Raw genomic sequence first — 24,206 nt, 5'->3', positions numbered from 1 at the left:
CCCATCTACAGACTGCTCTCTGAATTTCCATTTCATTTAGTGTAGAGTTAAATTATATCTATTGTTGGAGGTGACTGGGGTGGCGACCCAGCCAGGAAGCCCAGGAAGACCAGAAGAGGGCTTATGTCCTCCCCAGACCACGTGGGAACGACCACCCTGTTTCCTTTGGGGGCCTTTGAAGCTCTACCCTGGGCCTAAAGTGCTGGGGGGAAGACAAGTAGGGACACCCGGAGTGCTTCAGGGTACGCAGCCGGCACTTCTGCCACACTGGGGAGTGCCGGTGGAAGATTGCCAGGAAGCACCTGGAGCACATCCGGTTGCACATAAAAGGGGCCGCCTCCCTCCATATGATGCCTGGAGTCGGGAGGAAAAGGAGACAAGGCCTGGGAGGAGACAAGGAGGTGGTCTGAAGAGAGAGAAAGGCATTGGTGTTGTGGCCAGGACTTTGGGGGTTTTGAAGTGCACTGACACTTGTAAATATGTTCAATAAACGTGTGTTGGGTGACGTCAACGTGTCCGCCTGTCTGTGTCCGGGTAGGCTTCCACACTATAAATTGATCAAGTGTTAGATGAACATGGGTGTATATAAAGTATGTTCGTGACCAGTCATTAATTGATCCCCACAAGCTCATAACTTAAGAAGTGGATTTCATTAATGGATACTAAATATGCCTCACGAAACAGGAGCTTTGATAGGTTATAAAATATGCAATACTAGGCGGAAGTCCCTCAACAAAATAATTTTTAAAGATATTTATCTGGGCAGTATATGTTTATTTGCTCATAAAATCCCTATAACTTTAGAATACATGGAAATAAACACTGACACAATCTTCTCAATGTCATTGCATGCTACTAACCTAGCATCATTTGTGGCATACATTATAATGCAAAACCGTGGAAAATCTTGTGCATAAGTACTGCAAAATCTTTTAATGTATTTCTGTTGTAAAGTCCTCCAAATGTATTTCATAATGTGCCTCAAAGTTTTCTTTTTGACTATGACTGCTTCATGTTCTTTCTTCGGTGTTCCCTGACACTTTTTGTTGAGGTTGTGCCTCTGAGATATCCAATCTAATATTGTTAGTGTTCCATCTGCACACTTCTACACCAAGTATATCTTTATTGTGTTTGAGGATTATTTATGCTGAAAGATTAAGTTTTTATCAATTAAATGCTTTCTCAAAGATACAGCAAGATAATCAACATCTGCTTATATTTCTCAGCAGTTATCATTCTATCAATTTTCTTGAGATCTCCTATGCTGTTGGCTGAAGTGCACCCCAAGATTACACTAAACTAAAAAGATTACAATTTTTAAGCTTTCAAGGCAACTCAGGCCCCTTCTTCAGGCAAGATGTAATCAATATGCCTCAAAGTTGCGAAAGCTTGCATATTGTAATCTTTTTAGCTAGCCAATAAAAGGTGCCATTTTGCTTGACTTCTCATTACATCCATAATGGCTAACATGGTACAACACCCTAGTACTACAATACAGTCATGTGAAATGGATAGCTTAATCAGGCTACATATCTTATACAATTCACACATGATTGCTGACCTGTGATAGTGCAGGTCCAGCTATATGCTCCCTCTTCTCATTTGGGGAGTATCTTGAACCCGATAGTCATGACCGGGATGAGCAGTGCAAATGAGGACACCACATAAAGCAAGGGGAAGGAGCAAAGTGGGTGGAGTGGTGGCTCTGATGCTAAGGATTTGCACTGATATCCTGAAGGTTGCCGGTTCGAATCCCTGCCACTGCCAAAAGAGATCCCACTCTGCTGGGCCCTTGAGCAAGGCCCTTAACCTGAAATTGCTCCAGGGGCGCTGTACAATAGCTGACCCTGTGCTCTGACCCCATGGGGTATGCAAAAACTAACAAATTCCTAATATGAGAAATTGTATAAGGCACAATAAAAAAAAAAAGTGCTCAAGTGTTTTTATTATAAACTTCTCAAAGTCAAAGTGTTCCAAAAGTGCAGTGCTCCAAACTATCAATAAATAAATAATCAATAAAAAGAACTGTGGAGGCTAAAATCAATAAATCAATTAAAAATGAGGTTAAAACAAAGCAGTGCTGGAAACTCATTTAAAATCTTACAAGCCCCACTGCCTTCCTTTAAAACTTGACGGCTCTCTGGCTTATCCTATACCAACCCTGCAGCCCGGAGAGACGTTGACCAGCAGGTGCAGACTCCGCAGGCAACCACCAAGCCCTGCTCCACCTGAACCACTACCAATCCGGGCTCCACCCAGCTCAGGCGCTCTGTACTTTCACCACTGCCAATCCAGACTCCACCTGATGAAAGTATCCCTAAGCATGATGGGGGGGACACACTGCCCCCTCCTTGTTTTCTCTCTCTCTTTCTCCTGCTGTCTTTTAAACTCCATTCTCTTTTCTTGCCTTGTCTTTTTCTCTTTTCCTCCTCAATCTTGATTCTCCTCCTCGCACTCGCACTTCCCATTTTAAAATGGTGACATGGCACAGCTGTGACGATTAGCAACTCCCGGTGCCAATTAGTGCCATCGGATGATCCCACACCTGTGCACTTTACCATATTTCCTTTTGCGCACTGCACCACTCCTCTTTAAAGGTTTCACATATATGAGTCTGTAAGATAAATATTTGGCAGCTGGAAGTTTACCAATCTGGAATTCAGTGCTAAGGAGATTAAGAATTTTACAATTCACAACACAGTTGTATTATAAGGAAAAGCATTAGGTCCATAAACGTGAAACTCTCCAATCTAGGAATAATTTTCTAATATCACTACCAAAACTGAAGATTGAATAGGGCACTGTACTCAGCACATCGGGGTGCATAACACAATCTCCTTTCAGCAAGAAAGTTAATCAATTCAGTCTAATTCAATACTGATTGTGTCTTAATTCACTTTCCGATATTCTGAGGACAGCCTGCAGCTGTCCATTCACTTTTTACTCAAGCTGTCTGAGAAAATAGGAATATTGCATAATTATCCTGAAACCATGCAGTCAAGGAGCTGTCTGATTGCTCCACACATTATTCTGTTTAGTAATCTAATGTGTGATTTTGATAAAGTCCCACGACCTACCACATATATGTGAAATTGAAAGTGAGAAAAACAAAGATATTGTTGACTTTAGTAAGGAAAGTTCAGAAAACTGCATGTAAAATTGAATATCAGATATACCTACAAAAGTCATAAAACCATCCATCTGCTATTCCATTACCGGTTAGTCTAATTCAGTTACATGAAGGCTGTTCTATCCAAGTGACAGAAGTTAATGTTTAATGTGACATTCCATGTTTTATAAATTTACAGTTAACAATTGATACAACATATAAATGTGTTATATATAATATGTGGTAAAGCCTGATGTGCCTGAAGAAAATATACTGTACTTAGACAAAGAAGAATGTACATATTCCAAAGAAAAAGATATTGAGGCTGAATCAGTTTTCCTGGATCTGTTAACTAACATCAATTACCGCAGTCCTACCCATTGTTAGACTGTTATGGTTTTAGCTAGAATTGTCGTCATTTAGCTGACCCATGGTACATTTCAGAGATTTTGGATGGTAGGCATGGAGTGTTGAAATGTGGGATTTGAACTTTTGACAATTTAAAGAAGTTTTTAGTATTAAATTATATATATATACTCAACAAAAAAAGAAACGTCCTCTGACTTTCAACTGTTTTTACTTTTAGTAAACTTAATGTGTAAATATTTGTATGAACACTAAAAGAGTCAACACCATAAAACATACACTAAAAATGTTTCACAATGTGTCCCTGAATGAAGGGAGGCTCAAAATCAAAAGTACCAGTCAGTATCTGGTGTGGCCACCAGCTGCTTGAAGTACTGCAGTGCATCTCCTCCTCATGGACTGGACCAGATTTGTCAGTACTTGCTCTGAGATGTTACCCCACTCTTCCACCAAGGCACCTGCAAGTTTCTGGACATTTCTGGGGGGAATGGCCCTAGCCCTCACCCTGCGATCCAACAGGTCCCAGACGTGCTCAATGGGATTGAGATCCAGGCTCTTCCACTGAGAGGATGATCAGCTGTCCTTCCTGTCTCCCTGTAGCGCTGTCTTAAGCGTCTCACAGTGCGGACATGGCAATTTATTGCCTTAGCCATATCAGCAGTCCTCATGCCTCCCTGCAGCATGCCTAATGCACGTTCACGCAGATGAGCAGGGACCCTGGGCATCTTTCTTTGGGTGTTTTTCACAGTCGGTAGACAAGTCTCTTTAGTGTCCTGTTTTTAGAACTGTGACCTTAAATGGTACTTTCTGTAAGCTGTTAAGGTCTTAACGACCATTCCACAGGTGCATGTTAATTAATTGATTATGGATAATTGAACATGCATGGAAAACATTGTTTAAATGTATATGTATATATTTTCCTTCATTTAATTCAGCTCTAATTGCATATAATTTATATATTTATAATTTACCATACAATTTCTGGTATTTTATAATGTCAGTTGTATAAGTCAATTATGGAAAATAATATGCTAATGCCCACCTGAAAGAGTACCACGGAGCACACTGCCTTTTTTTTCTATGCGCGTGCGGCAATGCGCTGTATTAGCGTCTGTTCCTAACCTTTTTCTCTTTATGTGACCACACGGTAATACCCAAATTATTCTGAAGCAACATTTGCACTGATGTGTGTTTTGTTTCACACCCTCATACACCTTTATCATATGAGCATTCCTTATCTATGATGGAGCGTTCGATCAGGAGAAAATATGAAACTGGTTTTAAATGAAATGTCTTTGAAGCAGCGAAAGCAATTGGTAACTGCGCTGCTGCAACAAAATTCAATGCGTCTGAGAAACAGATGCGGGATTAGATGAGGAAATTTAAGTGTCGCATTTTTGAACGGGTGTATAAGTCGGGTTCTGATTTTATGGGTTTCAAGACCTGACTAATATGCGAGTATATACAGTATATTTTTCTAAAACAATTAAAAAAACAAAAGAAAAACTTTATTTTCCTCCCTGGCAAAGCTGGTAACTTTATTTATATATATATATACTAGCAGAATACCAGCGCTTCACTAAGGAGAAGTAGTGTGTTAAAGAAGTTATGAAAAAGAAAAGCAAACATTTTAAAAATAACGTAAGATGATTGTTAATGTAATTGTTTTGTCATTGATATGGGTGTTGTTGTCATATCTATCTATTTATATATATCTGTATATTATATCATATATATATATATCTTAATATTATATCATATATATATATATATATATATATATATATATAGCAAAACACCCGATTGGCAGCGGAGAAGTAAAAAGAAAAGGAAACATTTTAATTATAACGTAACATGATTGACAATGTAATTGTTTTGTCATTGTCATGAGTGTTGCTGGCATACATATATATTTATATATATATCTATATATCTATATATATCTATATATATCTATATATATCTATATATATATATATATACACACACAGACACATATATAAACATATATATACATATATAAATATATACATATATACTGTATATACACATATATATACAATCTACATATATATATCCACATATATATATATTAGGTGGACTCTATTAAAAAATTAATCCAATTAATTAGAGGCTGTGTAAGAATTAATCTTGATTAATCGTATGTAATCGCACGTAAATTTGCCCCAAATCGCAAATGTTTTTTTTTAATTTAAAAGGGTTTTAGTGGGTGACAGAATCAAATAATAGACATGGACATGAATATTGTAAACTGAAGCTGTTTTAATTTCTGAAAAAAAAAGCCTTTAAACTGCATTTGAATTCAAAACAGAAACAAAAATAACATCCCTGGTTAAAATTGGGCAGACTTAAAATAAAGTGGTAGTTTAAGTACTTTAAGTACATTTTCAGAATAGTATTGTCTTTAAATAATAATAACCAAAATTTCAACATAAAGTGCAGTTTTTCTTCTTAAAAAATAAGTCAGAAACATAAAAGGTAATTTGACCAACTTAATCTTTAAACTCTGAGTAACATTAGCCAAAATTATTTTGTACATTACACTAAAACAGTGTGATCATTGAACATTTTATAATTAGATGTAATTAGAATTACTAACGGTCACAGAAGTCCAATGATCCCCAGTAAGAGCCACAAAGTCCGCTTTCTGTAATGCATCTAATTTTGCTTGCTTTTCAGTGTGCACAAAACCATGCTTTTATCAAGGCTTTCGGGTAGTCGAAATGATCAGTCGTAGGAACGCGCTTTATTCCGACTCTAACATTTTTGTAGCTGTGATGTGTGCATCAGTGTAATGGATGTACCAGGAAATCATGCATTGACAAAAGTTCCCGTTTGCTTGGAATTGAAAGTGTGATTAAATGCGTTATTTTTAACGCGCTATGGAGTACATGCATCGAAGCTTCTCAGCTGTGCTTGTGCTAATAAAGGGAAACATTTTAAAAATAACGTAACATGATTCTGAGTTAACCTAATATTTTTCATCGTCCCAAACCAAGGAGATGCGAAGGTAAAATGAATCGGTAGCGCGTACATACTCAGTACATCCCTCTCGGGAATGAACCTCAATGTCGGCATTAGAGGCTTAAGACTCTACAATTTGCCACAGCGTGTGGCTTGTCTATGCAGAGTATGTATGTAGATCGGGTATATATATACATTTATATATATATACCGCGTATCGCAGTGGAGAAGTAGAAGTTATGAAAAGAAAAGGGAACATTTTAAAAATAACGTAACATGATTGTCAATATACAGTAATTGTTTTGTGAGTGTTATTGAATGTTGCTGTCATCAAGGATTTGATTATCATTATTTGTTTCAATCAGGTCGTATTTGTGCGATGTGTTGTGTTCAAGTTACATTCCGTGTTTGTCAATCGTTGTAAAGATAAGAGGTTTCATTCATCGATTAGTTTCTTACTGCATCAATAAACAGCTCGTCTTCCTCTTTATCTGAGATGTGACAAACTGCATGCACGGGTTTTTTACACTGTCTTCCTTTAGCGGACATTCACTTTTTCCACCGTGTGCTTTGTTTCGCAGTAGCTGCACTTATGAATATGATTGTATGTATCAGACGTCATATTTTTTGCTGCCTCTCAATTGTGTAATTCGGTTTTTGTTCAGCACTCTTTGGAACTGTTGCTTTTTGTCTGCGCATTGCGTCAGTTCACGTGAGCCACTTGGTGTTCTTGCATCGAAGGTTCCCAGCTGTGCTGGTGCCATCTCGTGTAATGTCAGCTAAGACCCGGCACTTAAAAGTTTCTCTCGCAGTTTCAATGAGTCTGTGCCAAACACCACCCTGACCATCTCATCTTCCTCTGCATAAGCACAGTCCTTCACACATGAATATTTACCAGCAGTGTTTGTATTGGATTGACGCTGATGGACGGCCTTATATGGGCAGGCACTAAATTACAAACACTAGTCGCAGCCTGTCTATGAACTTAATTTAATATAAACTTACGGTTCAGGCCGTGCTTTGTTTCCGCAGTAGCTGTACTTATTAATATGCTTGTATGCATCATTTGCTTCATAATGTTTTTCTGCCTTCTCAATTGTGAAATGGCGTTTTGTGCTCATCGCTGTTTGGAGTTCTTCCTTGTTCTCTACGTACTTACGTAGGAGGCGTGATGATGTCACACGAAACTCCGCCCCCCACGGCCATCTCCAACTCAACTCCATTACATTATATGTAGAAAAATAGGTTCCAGTTATGACCCTTACGCGTAGAATTTCGAAATGAAACCTGCCCAACTTTTGTAAGTAAGCTGTAAGGAATAAGCCTGCCAAATTTCAGCCTTCTACCTACACGGGAAGTTGGAGAATTAGTGATGAGTCAGTGAGTGAGTGAGTGAGGGCTTTGCCTTTTATTAGTATATATATAGGCAATGTACAGTATGTGTGTGTGTATGTATGTATGTTCTAGCATCACTTCCAAACGGCTGGAGCGACTTTCATGAAACTTGGTGGGCGGTGACCTTGCGGTCTTGTATGTATGTTATCATCATGTTAACACTCGGAAAGACCACCAGAGGGCGAACTAGAAGTGACTACCAGCATTCTTTATGTTTGAGCAGCACTGTGCCCCTGTTGCTTTTGAAATTAAATAGAGTTGGCCGGTTCTGAGCGTCAACTGAATGATAACATACATAAAAGACTACAAGACAACCACGTTAGTGAGTCTTCATTGTTATTTTTTTTTTATTTGTAAAGTTGGGTTTTTTTTTTTTATTATATTTTTCTCAAACAATTAAAAGAAAAAAAAACACTTTATTTTTCTTCCTGGCAACGCTGGGTATTTCAGCTAGTAAATGAATAAAGATAAATGGAGTAAAAAGATGGGAGAAAACCTGCTTCCTCAATTTAAATGCTTATTCTAAAAGTATGCACAATTTAAATTTGTTCAAAGACTGTACCCTACCCCATAGAGATGTTATCTAATGGGACTAAAATTTGATCCCTTTTGCTTTCTAGGACTCCCATTTCAAATTTCCTCCATATCTTCTGGAAATTTCTTCCAGCTGCGACTCTGGCACCATGCCATCTAGCTGAATCTGTCTCTGTGATTCTCTTTTCCTCGTTTCTCTGTCCCTCAAGTTCTCCTCCTCATAGACTTTACTTCTCTTTCCTTACTTTCCCTTTCTCTTCCAAGCAGATTCCTTTAATGTCTGCAATCATTGCAACTAAGTTGCTGTTAGCCTCTCACTATCCTTATCTCTTTTGTAGTCCAGGAGTCTTCATTTTACAATTTTATATATTTAATTTTAGAATAAATTAAACTGAATCAAAGTTATGTTTCATTTGTCAAGTCTGTATATTTTATTGACAAATAAATCAGAGAAATATTATATTAAATAGAAATGGTGATTATAATGATACAAACAATCCTTGCCCTATATTTACCCCAAAGTGGCATCAATCCTGACTTGAGGAGGGTCAAGGAAGCCATTTTAAGTCCTTCCAAGGAACTGCTTATAGGGAGATATCTAACTATCATTTCCAAAGTCAGGAAAGGACCAGACTGTGTGCAGAGGGTGCAGACCTATAAATATCTGGGAGTGCAGCTGGATGACAAATTGGACTGGACTGCCAATACTGATGCTCTGTGTAAGAAAGGTCAGAGCCGACTATACTTTCTTAGAAGGTTAGCGTCCTTCAACATCTGCAATAAGATGCTGCAGATGTTCTACCAGACGTTTCTGGCGAGTGCCCTCTTCTACGTGGTGGTGTGCTGGGCAGGCAGCATAAAGATGAAGGATGCCTCACGCCTGGACAAACTTGTTCAGAAGTCTATTGTAGGAGTAAAGTTGGACAGTTTAACATCTGTGGCAGAGCGACGGGCATTAAGCAAACTCCTGTCAATCATGAAGAATCCACTGCATCCACTAAACAGTGTCATCTCCAGGCAGAGGAGTAGCTTCAGTGACAGACTTTTGTCACTGTCTTGCTCCACTGACAGACTGAGGAGATTGTTTCTCCCCCACACTATGCGACTCTTCAATTCCACCCGAGGGAGTAAATGCTAACATTACTTAAAGTTATTGGCTACTTTTACATGCTTTTTTATTACTATTTAATTTAATATTGTTTTTTTGTATCAGTATACTGCTGTTGGATTATGTGAATTTCCCCTTGGAATTAATAAAGTATCTATCTATCTATCTATCTATCTATCTATCTATCTATCTATCTATCTATCTATCTATCTATCTATCTATCTATCTATCTATCTATCTATCTATCTATCTATCTATCTATCTATCTATCTATCTATCTATCTATCTATCTATCTCCATGTACCAAACTGCTTCTGCATGACCTAAGAAAATGAACATAATACCTAGAAAGCTTTCCTCTGTTAATGGCTGACTTTAAGTGACGAAAGATTAGTTGACCTTTCTCACTTTCTTCTGCACCCTTGATCACACTTCATCAGTTTGACCTAATCTGAAAATGACTTATTTTTCTTCTAAACAAACATTACTGAACCACAGGATTTGAAAGAATTTTTACTGAGGTCAGTCTTTAAGCTTTTCCTGATATACTTTGTTACCATTCACAGAAATGAGAAAAGCTTTTACACAGAGGTACCAACATGTTGCAAATAAGCAAATCTGACCTTGTAAAGGAATATTAGTCGTGAGTAAATGCACTTATCCGCTACTAAATACTAAAGTTGAAATTTTTAGTAGAAATTGTTTTTGTAAAGAACCTTGAAGTAATGCAAAATTATGTTTTATTGACTTAATATACAGTAGTTTTCGGTGTTCTTGTGTCATTCAGAGGTATATTAAGCACAAAAAATGTTGATGCTAGCAAATTGCATCTTCGTTTTCTAAAGTAACCTGCTCCTACAGATGCAGCATGATAGTCTGCACAATTAATTAATGAATGGAGCACTCAGGGCAGTGTCATCTATATAATGTAATTTGCAGAAATTTAGTTCCTTATTTATTTTTATGATCAGATCTGTCAAATAATATGGACAGCAAATAGGACTCTTTATGGTGGTGTAAAGGTTAATGTTGCATTTTTTTCAAAACTCAGTCCATTCGCTGTGAAGGTAATCTGATTCCCTGTTACATTTGAAAAATATTTGTGATAGGTTGTAATGGATCTCAAAATTCTTGGAACGCTGAAGCTTCCACTTATTTGTGTAACTGTAAATGGCTGTGCTTAGTCAAGCAGGATGGAATTCTAAGGCCAACATATACCCAATAATATCAATATAGTGCCATTTCCATTTCCATCGTGAATAAAAAACATTTGCTTATGTGGAAGCAACACTGCAGTGTCAATAACTTTGCAAGCTGGGCTTAAATTAAATAGTACACAAAATAGGTGGCATGTTAAGAAAATGCTGATGAGGAATTAATGTTTTCACAATCTGGCAACATTAAATTGACTATTTGCAATCTGCCTAATTTTTCATTGTTGATGGGATAATTTGTGTACTGCATTATAATATTTTCAAAACGTATGAAGCAATTAAACTATATAACATTTTCCAAGTCACACTACTGATTTTTGAAGGAAACATTTCAAACTTGTTTCTTTTGCACTACAAATAAAAATTTGTTCTTTGGCGTGCATACATACGTACTCTATCTGCAATAGCAAAAATACTAATGCTAAAATGCAATCAATCTAAACTGCCAATAATGAAAATGAAGTACAGAAACCCTTAATCATGTCGTACATAACGACTCTGCAAGTATTAGGTCACTTCACTTTATCAGTATAAATAAAGCTATTAAAGAGTAGCTCTGTATTTAAATTGTTAGCTTATTAGGTAACGTATCACTCTAAAAAATGGACAAGCGCAGTTGTTCATTTCAAGTATTTTTTAGATTTGGAATGATGAACACTAATAGTTTTTTTCATCTGATCTGTTATGTTGCTTTGGTTTGACTTAAATCCATTCATATTTGAACCAAATTAAATATTTACATCGATAGAAATTATATTTGGTCTTTCCTCATGCACTATACGAGGGGCTGTCAAAAAGTCCCCGGAAGTGTAATATAACAGGAGACTGACAGATCAGATTATGCACACATCATTGTGAAGGGGATCGCAGCATGTCTGTAGACCAGTTAAAACAGGTCTGGATTGATTTCGCAGTGTAATTTTGTTTAATTACCGTTTGAGTTAGATTTGCGCATAATCATTTGAACAACATGCTAACATGAAGTTCATGTGTAAACTGGGGAAGTCAGTTTCAGAAACGCTAACAGCACTGCGGTTTTCTTTAATGCATTCAGCAGCACAAACTTGCTTCAGTGCCGCAATTTGCACATGAAATTGATGTTAGCATGTTGTTTGAACTGCGACATTTTGCTGAATTCTGGGAACTTTTTAACTGCCATCCACAAACCGCCACATCAGCATGTAGTCAAAAGCTCTTTGCTGCACAGAAGATCCAGGAAGACAGACGCCAAATGTTTTCAGTAGCGACATCAAACTTTGAAGAGTTATTTTCTGGCAAGTTTTCAATATTTTTTGTTATATACAAGTTCATTGTTATGGTGAAACATATTTAATATGTAATATAATGTTTGGGGCTGGACTTGTTAGTTAACCGTTATAATATGTCGCCGTTCACAGTAGTGTTATTGCATTGTACGAACTTGCATCAATGTTCTAAAAATATGTATTTTGAAAAAAATCATGATATAAGGGCAGTAACTTTGAATATCAGTGTGGTTTAGATAAACAATGTATGTACAGAGAATGTTTTAAAAGCACTTAAATTACAAACACTTAGATATGATTTTGAAAATGGTGGTTAAAACTTAATAGGCACATACAATAACATTTTTTGTTGTATAAGCAAGGGGATAATGTCTTTTGATTCAGATCTTGATATTCAGATACATTAACATATACGTGACTGAATAGTCTTTGCGGGTGATAACGATAAAACTGGTGATATCGAATTATCTTTTAACTGAGCCAAGTCGTGAGAGAGGTATTGGAGAGCCAACGAAAACTTGTTTTCTCTTCTGCTACTTTAGACAGACATCTAACTGTAGCTGTCAGGCTTTACCTTGAGAACAGAACGAAACATTAGAATGCATAAAAAGCTTGTAGCAATGTTCAATTTTTACAGTTGTCTCAGATGACAATTAAATTGTGTGGGCAAATAGTCCAGCAGTTTAAGAACAATGTTTCTCAACGTACAATTGCATAGAATCCAGGGATTTCATCATCTACTGTCCTTAATATCATCAAAAGATTCAGAGAATCTGGAGAAATCTCTGCACGTAAGCAGCAAGGCCAAATACCAACACTGGATGCCCGTGACCTTCGATCCCTCAGGTGGCACTGCATTAAAAACCGACATCATTCTGTAAAGGATATTACCATGTGGGCTGAGGAATACTTTAGAAAACCATATCAGTTAACACAGTTCATCGGTACATCTACAAGTGCAAGTTAAAACTCTACCATGCAAAGCGAAAGCCATATATCAACAACACCCAGAAACGGTTTCTCTGGGCCCGAGCTCATCTGAGATGGACTGACACAAAGTGGAAAAGTGTGCTGTGGTCTGTCAAGTCCACATTTCAAATTGTTTTTGGAAATCATGGACGTCGTGTCCTCCGGGCCAAAGAGGAAAAAGACCATCCGGCTTGTTATCAGTGCAAAGTTTAAAAGCCAGCATCTGTGATGGTATGGGGGTGTGTTAGTGCCCATGGCATGGGTAACTTGCACATCTGTGAAGGCACCATTAATGCTAAAAGGTACATACAGGTTTTGGAGCAACATATGCTGCCATCCAAGTGGCGTCTTTTTCAGGGATGTCCCTGCTCATTTCAGCAGGACAATGCAAAGCCACATATCGCATGTCTTACAACAACGTGGCTTCGTAGTAAAGAGTGCGGGTACTAGACTGGCCTGCCTGCAGTCCAGACCTGTCTCCCATTGAAAATGTGTGGCGCATTATGAAGCACAAAATACGACAACGGAAACCCCGGACTGTTGAGCAACTGAAGTTTTACATCAAGCAAGAATGGGAAAGAATTCCACCTACACAGCTTCAACAATTAGTGTCCTCAGTTCCCAAACGCTTATTGAGTGTTGTTAAAAGGAAAGGCGGTATAACACAGTGGTAAACATGCCCCTGTCCCAGCTTTTTTGGAACGTGTTGCAGGCACAAAATTCAAAATGAGTGAAGATTTTCAAAACAATAAAGTTTATCAGTTTGAACATTCGATATCTTGTCTTTGTAGTGTATTCAATTGAATATAAGTTGAAAAGGATTTGCAAATCATTGTATTCTGTTTTTATTTATGTTTTACACAACGTTCCAACTTCATTGGAATTTGGTTGTACTTGCATGAAAGCTCTCTCCTTAAACCTTGTTTAAAGATAATAGATATATCCAGACTTCCACTGGATGTCCTGAATAAGCATATTGCAGAAGCTTTAAGACAGAGCTATCCTGACATACATGATGCATGCTTTTCAAAAAATGTTACTTACAATGGGGTGAACTATAGAACTGGGATGATTTTGGACCACGTTCATTAGGAGGACTCCCTGAGTGTTATGAAATTGTTGAAATGGTTATTCGACAAGACAAATTTTCTTTTGTTGTGAGGAAATTAAGTGCATGGTACCTGGAACACTACAGAGCCTTTGACCTTAAAACATCAACTAGTAGAGAAGTCTTTCTTGTACAGCCTCATGAATTAATGGACACATACCCACTTTCAGCCTACTTGGTTTCAGGCATGCGGTTTATAACACTTAAGAGATACATTTATTCGTAACAGATACATTTTTTTTTGCAATTCGTAATTTAATAATTTTAGTTTACCATTCTTTATAATTAATGAAATATCTTAATTTTGTGGGTTTTTTTTCACACCTCAGATTTTGCTGGCATGGCTGAGACTGGGAGGATATGTCTCAGGGTTGTTTTTGGCAAAGATGATGCCAGGAAAATGATCTTGCCACTTTTCGCATCTTCAGTAGACAAATGTGTTGAAGCTGTAAAGCAGACCTTCCAGATAAAAGAAGCCATAAGGTTACAATACTTGGATAATGATTTTGGGGAGTTTGTTAACATAACAGACATCTTTGATACTCAAGATTTTGGCACCATAAAAGTGATTCAATTGCCAATGTCTAGATTCTACAACATTAGAGGACTTCTGTTCAAAGTACTTCAAGACCTTCTAGTGATGATTACTTTACTGTGGTGTCAGCTGATTCAGATGACACTCTGATCTTTCAAAAACCTGAATCCATTTCATCTCGAACCCTGCCATGGCAACACATTTTCCCCATCCCCTCGTTTCTCTTATGAGACTGAGCTTCAATTGGAGAAAGGAAATGCACAGTACATAGCCAAAAAACAATTTTGATTATCATATCAAAAATGAAATCAGATATACTGCAGAAATTAGCCAAGGAGATTTTCAAATTCAAAGCATATCCATCAGATGCTGACTTCTGTGAGGTTTCAGAAGCCCTAATACAGTTGCATCCCTGTTTAAAGGAACCAGGTTCGTACAATGGTTGTTATGGATGGAAACAGAGACTCAAATGTAAAATGGGTAACTATAGAACCCAACTTAAATTGTATGGTTGTGCTGAGCTTACTGTCAATTCACTCAAGACCAAAGCTGATGAAGATGGGCTGAAGCAAACTACTACCCTGCTCTACCAAGTGGTCAGACCAAAGAAAACCTTGAAAAAGAAAGGACATTGCTACTGCAAGAAATGAAGAAGAGAAACAATGAGAAAGTGATTTGAGAAATGATGGCAAAGACTTTTGCCTACAGGAGACAAGAAGTGGTAAATGAACAGCCAAGGATTGTGGATTTTGTGAAGAGATGGCCTGCTCTCTTTCAAAAGAATGAGGTTTGTTTTCAGTAGATTATATTTGTACATTGTACTCATACTTTCAATTTAGCTGTGCCTCAATCTTGGTTTTTTTGTAGGTGTTTCAGATTAATGCAGAATTTCTTCGAATCACAACTATTCCCCTTGAGTCCAGGTTTTTTTCAGAGTTAGACAGACATTCCAGTCAGCTCATCAAACTCATTAGCAGCAAAGGAGGAGCCAAACGAGTTAAAACTAGTAACTACATGACTGCTTTGGATCAGTAACAGTGAAATGTTGCCTTATCTGAAAAGCTTGTCATAATACAAACCATGCAAAATAAGACATTGTTTGTTTAAAAAATAAATATATATTAAAATCATAGCACTGTTCTCATTTTTAGACTAGTGACATCAACACAAGGAGAGAATTAGTTCTTAGATCCCTTATGCTCTATCTTGGTGAAGATGACAAGTTCCTGTTAAAAGATTATCTGGTAAGTAAAAACAAACGTATCTTTTCCAAAGTAATTAATATTACTCTGTAAAATTTGTCTTCTACTTAATCACGGTATTATTCACTCTAGTGAAAGTTCAGTTCTAACATCAAGGAGTCTTAACACTGATGATTTTATCATTAACTGCGCATCCACAGTAATAAATATGGCTTGAACATTTGGCGCAGATGTCTGGGACATAATGAAAACATTCTATTGTTTTTCTAACCAATGTTCTAATCCATTTTCAAGTTATTGGCATTTTTCTGACGGATTTTTCCCTTTGACTTGATAAAATGTTCAGCAGCAGAGTGGGCTATTACCAGTGTAGCACTACTTGTGCAATGTATACGTATAGCTTACTTTCTGGAATTATGTCCCACAGGATTGTCAATTTGAGAAAGCTGAACAAGACTTGGAAAGAATGACCATGGGCATACTCATCATCCAGAAGGTTGAGTGATGAACTTTTTAGTTCACTTACAGATGTTGGGATCATCATTGAGGGTGCTGAGATGATGAATGAACTCTCTTCAGTTGCCTCTGCTTGTGCAATACTGTTTGGACTAATATACACACTAAATGTAAGTTATCCAAATAAATTGAAAGTGACATTCGAGATGTTTCAAAAAATCTTCATGCAACTAGATGTACAGAAAAAATGGTGTAGAGTACAGACTTTATACACCAAGCTACTTAACAGTGAATGAGAAAATGTAGAATGTAATATATGTTCTGTCATTCGAGGTTTTGGTTTTCAGTTTTGATGTATTCAGCTTTTAATATGTCTTTACTCTCCAGATTTAAAAAAAATGGAGTTGCATTTGCATGAATCGGAAGTGTTCTCTGTAAGTACGTAGAAATAGCATTTGAAGGAACATGTTGCTGTTTTTGATGCAGCCTAATTGTTTCAGTGATTTCACCATGTTTGCATATGTGATTTGTGATATGTGATCACCTATGGTTCTGCATGTGAGTTGATGGCTGCCGCTGAATTGTTCAGTTATCGCTTTCAAGTGTACCGAAATTGCCAAATATTTTACATCTTTCGACAACTGCCAATGCCTCTTAAACATCTTAGATTGAAGGTGATGATTTCAGTAGTGGACACTTTGATGTTTATGAATGTTTAAACTCTCAAAAGCTGGATGTGAAGTTATCGATGAAACCGGTTGTATACTTACAACGCTTGACAGATGCTGAATGTCTCTTCAACACAAGTCCTACAAATACTGTCGTAAATTGAAACAAACCATGAAACTCGTGCTCAAGAGTAAGCTCAGCGCACAGCTTGGTCATATTACAACCGGAGGGCCGAACTCACAATGTGGTATACAAAGAGATCCTTAACAAATAATTATTGGTATATTATCCCTCAGTTTAAAAAGGTTTAATTTTCTTCTTAATAAAAACTTTAAGGCAGTACTTCGACGCTGCGAAGCGCGGGTATTTTGCTATTTATAATATAAAAATAAAAATATAAACATAAAATATAAACATATAAATTATTTGTATGTCAATAAACTAAACTGGCTAACCTAATATTATCAGAAAACTCAGTGAAATCGGAATATTTATCATTTTAAAACATTTACTCATGATCCTTGTTAACTGTATCCATGCTAATATATGCAAAGAATGCAATATAACCATCCAATCATTGTACAACAGCAAATAACTTTTATAAGGAGTAAATGTGAAGAGTGTAATCAATCAAGTCATATACAATAGGGAAAAACAGATTTTGACATTTGTAGAATATTACAATAAACCAACCTGAGAGATGCTTATACTTTGAATTAAAGTCTAGAGCTTCTGTTCTATTTAATTTTATTTTGCTGTCTATGTTACACCAGTTTAATGATTATTGTTCTTATTTTTGTCATTGCCATTATTATCAATATTATTGTTGTTGTTATTGTTGGATTGTCATCTATGTAGCCTATTTATGAAATCTAACTTCATGCAAAGTAACCTTGTCTGTCATTATTTCAGTGAAGCAGCTTGTAGTGATGTATGTTTTATTAGTTAGCTTAATCCAAATCAGTTAGGGATGGAACAGCACTCTCACACATTCACTATCAATAAGAATTAAAGTCACCACTCACTTTAGCTGGCATGTCTTTTGAATATAGGAGTAAACCACAAAAACTCCAAAGAGAGAATGTGCACAATATACACAGAGGGCGCATGTGCAAGTGGAGATTAGAACTCAGGAATCAGGATAGGTGAGGCAACAGAGATAACCATATCCTCCTTTTAACATATAATATCTTAAATGACCAATATCTTGCTCACTTATCTGAAATTATCATTATTTGCAAAGCAGAGCGCACATTGAGATCTCAGATACAAGCCTACTTAAGATTCCAAAGGATTAATAAAATAACAGTGACAGGTTGAGCTTTTAGTTAAAGGGCCCCAAAGCTATGGAATGATCTGTCTGCAAATATAACAGATGCCCCTTCAGTCTCAGCTTTTAAATCCAAGCTAAAAACATACTACTTTAGTACAGAATACACTGAATAGAGACAGTACTTATAATACCTCACGAACTTCCCTATATTTGGCTTCTCTTCGTAGAATCTTGATGTTGCACTTGGTGTCAATGCAGTACAGCTAAGCTGTTCTCCTGCATATGGAAAAGTAATTTCAGATAAAGCAGCCTTGGAATCATCAGATGGAAAGATTCTCTCACCAGATTGGATGTCCCAATACAGTCTCAACTATATAATGCCCAGAAGTGGCAGGTGGTATTTGTCCAAGGTCTCCAGAACTGTGACTGTGTCTGACTTTGTTTTTGACTTTTTCAATTTTATTTTCTTCTGTTGATAACTGGCCATAGTTCAACAGTTAATTAATGGTCAAGTGTTGTTCATTTACATTAATGTTAATCAGTTTCAACTTTATATTTTATTTTGCCCCGATCCCGAGCCATGAATAAAGAATGGTACATCCTATGAGAGCAACTTCTCCCAACCATCCAAGAACAGTTTGGTGACAAACAATGCCTTTTCCAGCATGATGGAGCACCGTACCATAAGGTGAAAGTGATAACTAAGTGGCTCAGGGAACAAAACTTCAAAATTTTGGATCCATGGCCAGGAAACTCCCCAGACCTTAATCCCATTGAGAACATGTGGTCAATTCTCAAGAGGCGGGTGGACAAATATAAAGCCACAAATTCTTACAAACCCCTTGATTATGCAAAAATGGGCTGCCATCAGTCAGGATTTGGCTTAGAACTTGATTGACAGCATGCCAGAGTGAACTGCAGAGGTCTTGGAAAAAGAATGGCCAGTACTGCAAATATTGACTCTTTGCATACACTTAATGTAATTGTCAATAACAGTCTTTGAAACTTATGAAATGCTTGTAATTATACTTCAGTATACCATAGAAACATCTAAAAAAAAGATCTGAAAACACTGAAGGAGCAAACTTTGTGAAAACCAATACTTGTGTCATTCTCAAAATTTATGGCCACAACTGTATTGTTTTAGCACAATTGGGCTGCCATAGTTAATCACACTTAGCAAATCACTTTAGTCCACACTAAGACCATTTTCATTTTCAAAAGCTTTCTTTCACACTAGCATTTTCAGATCATTTTTGAAAGTTTATGATTCACAGTGAAACCGTACGAATGGACAAAACTTTTTGGCAAGTACTGTTTTTCAGACAAGTATTCCAAAATGCAGAGGAGAGAAAAGAATGAAGAGAAAACAAAATAGATTTCTTTTTTCAACAAATGATGAAGTACAACTGCTTTTAAAGGTTACAATTCAGTATAAGATTTTGAAAGCCTTGGAAAATACAGACTGGGAGTGCTTCAAAATTAAATACAGTCAAGTGTTTCAAGGCTGATGCAGATAATTTAGGAAAGAGCAATCCGCACAATAAATATAACATCATCAAGCTCCACAGCTTTGTGAAACCCAGCCTTTTCTGTATACATTTTGGATATGTTTTCAGTGTGGACAGAAAGATAAAACAAATAAAAAATGCATTTGCAAATTAATCTGCATTAGTTTGGACAAGGTCTTAGTTTGCGTTCTAAACAATGCATTGTGTGTTACCCATCCCCCAACTAATACAATAAGTTAAGTAAGCAGAAGACAAAAGACATAACTAATTGTGAAAGCCATTTTCATAAATAGTCACAGTTAGAGAACACAGTGCTCAAACAAAAAACAGATGCACCATGATAGGATATTCAAGGCACGTTTATTTAGTGTGGATGTCAAAAAACGGAGTTTGAAAGCACAAGGAACAATTTCTATTCTTAGCACTTTCACAAGAAAATAAGATAAATAGCGCTTTCATATCTCATCAGGGTGACATCCTGTTTAAAGAAGGTTCCTGACTTGAGGCAGTTTGCTGGTGTTTGTAGTACTTTGCATTATGTCAAACACTTTTGAAATTACAGGGAAGCGTTAAATATAACAAACAATTGTTTAACATACCATTAAAATTTTAATCTGTATAAGTAAAGTTGAGTTGGCGTCTTTTTGCTTGTACGTATGTTTTTTTTTTTAATCTCTTCTGAGATCATGAAAAAAGTTCTAAATGCTGCACAGATTTTCCAGAAAATTGGAGGATTGCTTATGGAATTTGTAGTTAAAAATTTACAATTTATTAAAAATATATGAAATCATAACAGAATTAATTATTAAACATTGGGTGCCCAGAAGAAAGAACAGGCATTCTGGCCAGGATAATGGAAGGTTTCATACCTGGCCAGGAGGCCACAATGGAAGGATCATAGGAAATGGAGTCTGAAAATACAACCCTGTCAGAGTCTTTGGGGACCGCCAGAGGGCACTTTGAGGGAAGGACTGCCCTGGTTCCCACACGACCCAGAACTACTCCAGGAGACTTGGAAAGCAGAGGAAGCCGTTTCCAGGTTGACTTTAAACAGAAAACCGGTTGCTTCAGTTTGATGTGTCAGAGTCGAGAGGCAGTGGGCAACAGTCATTGGAGGAGATGAGGAGGAAGAGATGAGAGAGAGAGAGATATCCTTTAAAAGTCTGTATTTTGGCTGTAACCATTGTTGTATTTGACTAAAAATCCTTTATTTTGAGCCCAGGGTTGTGTTGGGTATTGTGTGTCTGGGGATTGGGGATTCGGTGGTGCCCCCTACTATTCAAACACATGGAAAAGGATTGAACATACCTCAAGGATTAGCTAAATCACAAGAGGTCTCTACCTCATCATAGAGAAACTACCAATGTAATTTTCCAAGGCTAGAATGATGTAAATGAGTAACAAACAATCCTGCAGAAAGCAGAGATAAATTCATAGGAAAGGCCAAACACTCCTCCTATGAAGTGGCGTTAAAACGAATAGAACAGTTCACAAAACACCCCTCTTAACAAATCAGTGTTCAGAATAATGGGAGAATTGACATGAGTAAGAAATTGCTGGTGGCGGTGGTTGATGGGAGGAGGTAATAAAGTATTGCATAACAAGAGTCAGATGACATGATTGTTTAGACGAGGTTATGTAATTAAAAAAAAAGCATAAAAGCAGATGAATTGTTTAATTGATTGCTCACTCCATGGACTGAGACATTTGTGCATAACTCTGTGCACCTAAAGAAATGTTTTGCATTTTTATAAGTTTTTTCCACAACAAACATAAATTAAAACAAGAACTAACTGCATATTGAGTGCTACCCTATCACAGGGCACAAAGATTAAAGAACATCAATTTTAATAATATTAACTCTCATACCTAATGAAATAAAAATATAAGCAGTTGAGAAAGTTTTATTAAACCATTGTGTAATTATTGTGATCTGCTCTGAGTTATTTAATTGGAACTCTTACTGAAATGAATCTTAAACCCGGATATTTTATTGAATTTATCCCATATATTTTGTGCATGTCAAGGTCATGAGTACAGGTCAGTAATACAAACACCCTGGCATGTCACCTGCATAAATATTTTTTTTTTGTTCAAGTGTGACTGGAGATTTTTTTTTCTTGTACTACTCGTTTTATAACTGGCCATATCTTAAATATAACATTAATAGAATTACATATATTATAATTCACTGCATGTTAATCCTACTGAAATTTCCTGTTTTTCTGTCCATTCGACATAATTTGTGTTCATGTATGTTAAAGTATATTTTAACTATTTCTCCATTATAGCTGTTAACACATGAAAGTGCTTCCAGCCTGTGCTTTGTAAATCATATTAGACTAAAATAAATCAAGTAAGAATGCTTAACGTAGAATACTCTGAATCTCTTGCTGTTTATAGGTTCAATGGCAATAGCAAATAAAAGAGGTGATAAATGGACTTCTCTGTTTGGTCCCAAGTTCTAAAATGAAGAAATTAGAATCTGTATTATTCATATAAAATGAAGGTTCTGAGCTGGACGTAGAAATTTAGAATTTTAATCCTGTGATACACCTTATACTTGGTCAAATTTCAAACAACCTTTTCATTTAACTTTTTCAGAAGGTACTGTATGCAAACAATGACAATATCTGTAAAACTCAGTTACAACTGATGAATATTTAATGTTCAACATTTATATGAAAAGTGTTAGTAATTATCTGCCTGTCTTCCTGGGATTAAATGGACCTACTTGTGGACAGAGCCCCCATTTATCATCTAACCTGAGGCTCTGTATATGAAGCCACTAAAAAATGAGTTTGTTTGGGAGGCATTGACTTAGTATTTTCCTTGGTGCAATTGAACGTCTAGATTATTATTTATTTAATATTTTATTATAGATTTCATCTTACTGATGGTTTCCTTCAAAGTTTTGGATTTTGGATTGTCTTTTTGTTTTGATCCTAGTTAATGTTTTGGTTGGAATTTACTGGACTTTTTTATGTTTTTAATTTATGGGAAATTGTAATGTTTCTTTTGCAGGTCACTGTACTGGAAATTTCATGCATAGGTTTCTATTCACTGGTGTGCAATCATTTCCATTTCAAATCCCTATAAGAATTAAGATGCCTAATTTGTGATAGGCAACTCACATTATTCAAAAACCTATCTTCAGTGTTTTGCTAGCTGAGATTTATCCATCTTGACATTACAGAAATAGGTAACACATCCATTACACCAGCTCACACGGAAACATTTTGTCAATGTATGGCATAAAACATATTGATTGAATCATCTGTCAGTGTGCTCTTTTAGAAGGCATGAAACAAGAACTGGATGACGCTTTAGTCAAGATGCCTTTGTAAAGGTAAAATATACAGATGTATACATATATTGACATAAAGATATTCTTCATTATTTGTAACCAAATGAACTGTATATCCCTATGTTAAGATACATTCAAAAAAGTTCAATACAAGCACAAATTTGAGGTAAAAGCTATCCACCCAAAAAATTTAAAATCTACTTATAATAACTACTGAAACCTTTAATCAAAACATACATACATACATACATTGATTTTTCTTATTAACAAAAATAATATAACAGCACTGACAATAATAATGACATGCAAGAAGGAAATATTTATGAGAGAGACTGGGCATTAGAGTGAACAAATCATCTTGTTTCACATTGCTAGAGCTCTCGTTGGTGCATAAAGATTTTTGGATGTCTCCTCTAGTAATTCTGATTCTTCTCATATTAGAAAATACAAAACATCAGTATTCTTTTGATATATCAGCAGTTCAATTAATAAAATAGGTGACTCAGAGATTTACTAACTGCAATTATGCTTATAGTAGGATTGAACTTGGTGAAGAGTTCATCATGAACTCATCAAGGAGAGGGCTACATTACATATTTGATCACTGATTAGAATTGTTAATAATGAGTTAGCAGAACTTACTGGTGAATGATAGTACAAGTAGTTAGTATTCAGGGTTGGCGTTTTGAGCCCACTAATGAGAGTCTTAAGGATAATTGAACAAGTGCAGCCAGGGCTTCCCATACTTTGGACTCTTGGGAGCTCTGTGGCTTCTGATTCTTTTTTCGCAATTAATGTCTTATTGAAAAGTCAGTTTATACCTTGGCTTGAGCTCCTTCCTTAATGAGATGACTTATTTCTGCTCCTTTTCAATTAAATTCAAAAACTTTGAAAACTGTTTGATTTAGATTAGGAAGAAATTTATTAAACTATAGCATTACATATTTTTTTAATATGTTACTTATGCAATGTAGTTTGTAGTTGTAGCTCAGAAAAAAATGTACTTCAATCTCATGTTTTCATACAGAATGTAGAGAAAAGATTACTAATAGTTGTCGCATGTGGTTGGGGGTGGAGCCTCGCCGGGACGCCCAGGAGGACCGGAGGAGGGCTCGTGCCTCCTCCAGACCACGAGGGGGCGACCGCCCTGGTTGTGTTGTCGGCCTCGGGTTAGGGGCTTGGAAGCCCAACCCTGTAGGG

Source organism: Polypterus senegalus, chromosome 11 (genome assembly GCF_016835505.1).
Source record: "Polypterus senegalus isolate Bchr_013 chromosome 11, ASM1683550v1, whole genome shotgun sequence".
Lineage (NCBI taxonomy): Eukaryota > Metazoa > Chordata > Cladistia > Polypteriformes > Polypteridae > Polypterus > Polypterus senegalus.
This window is presented reverse-complemented; position numbering follows the sequence as displayed.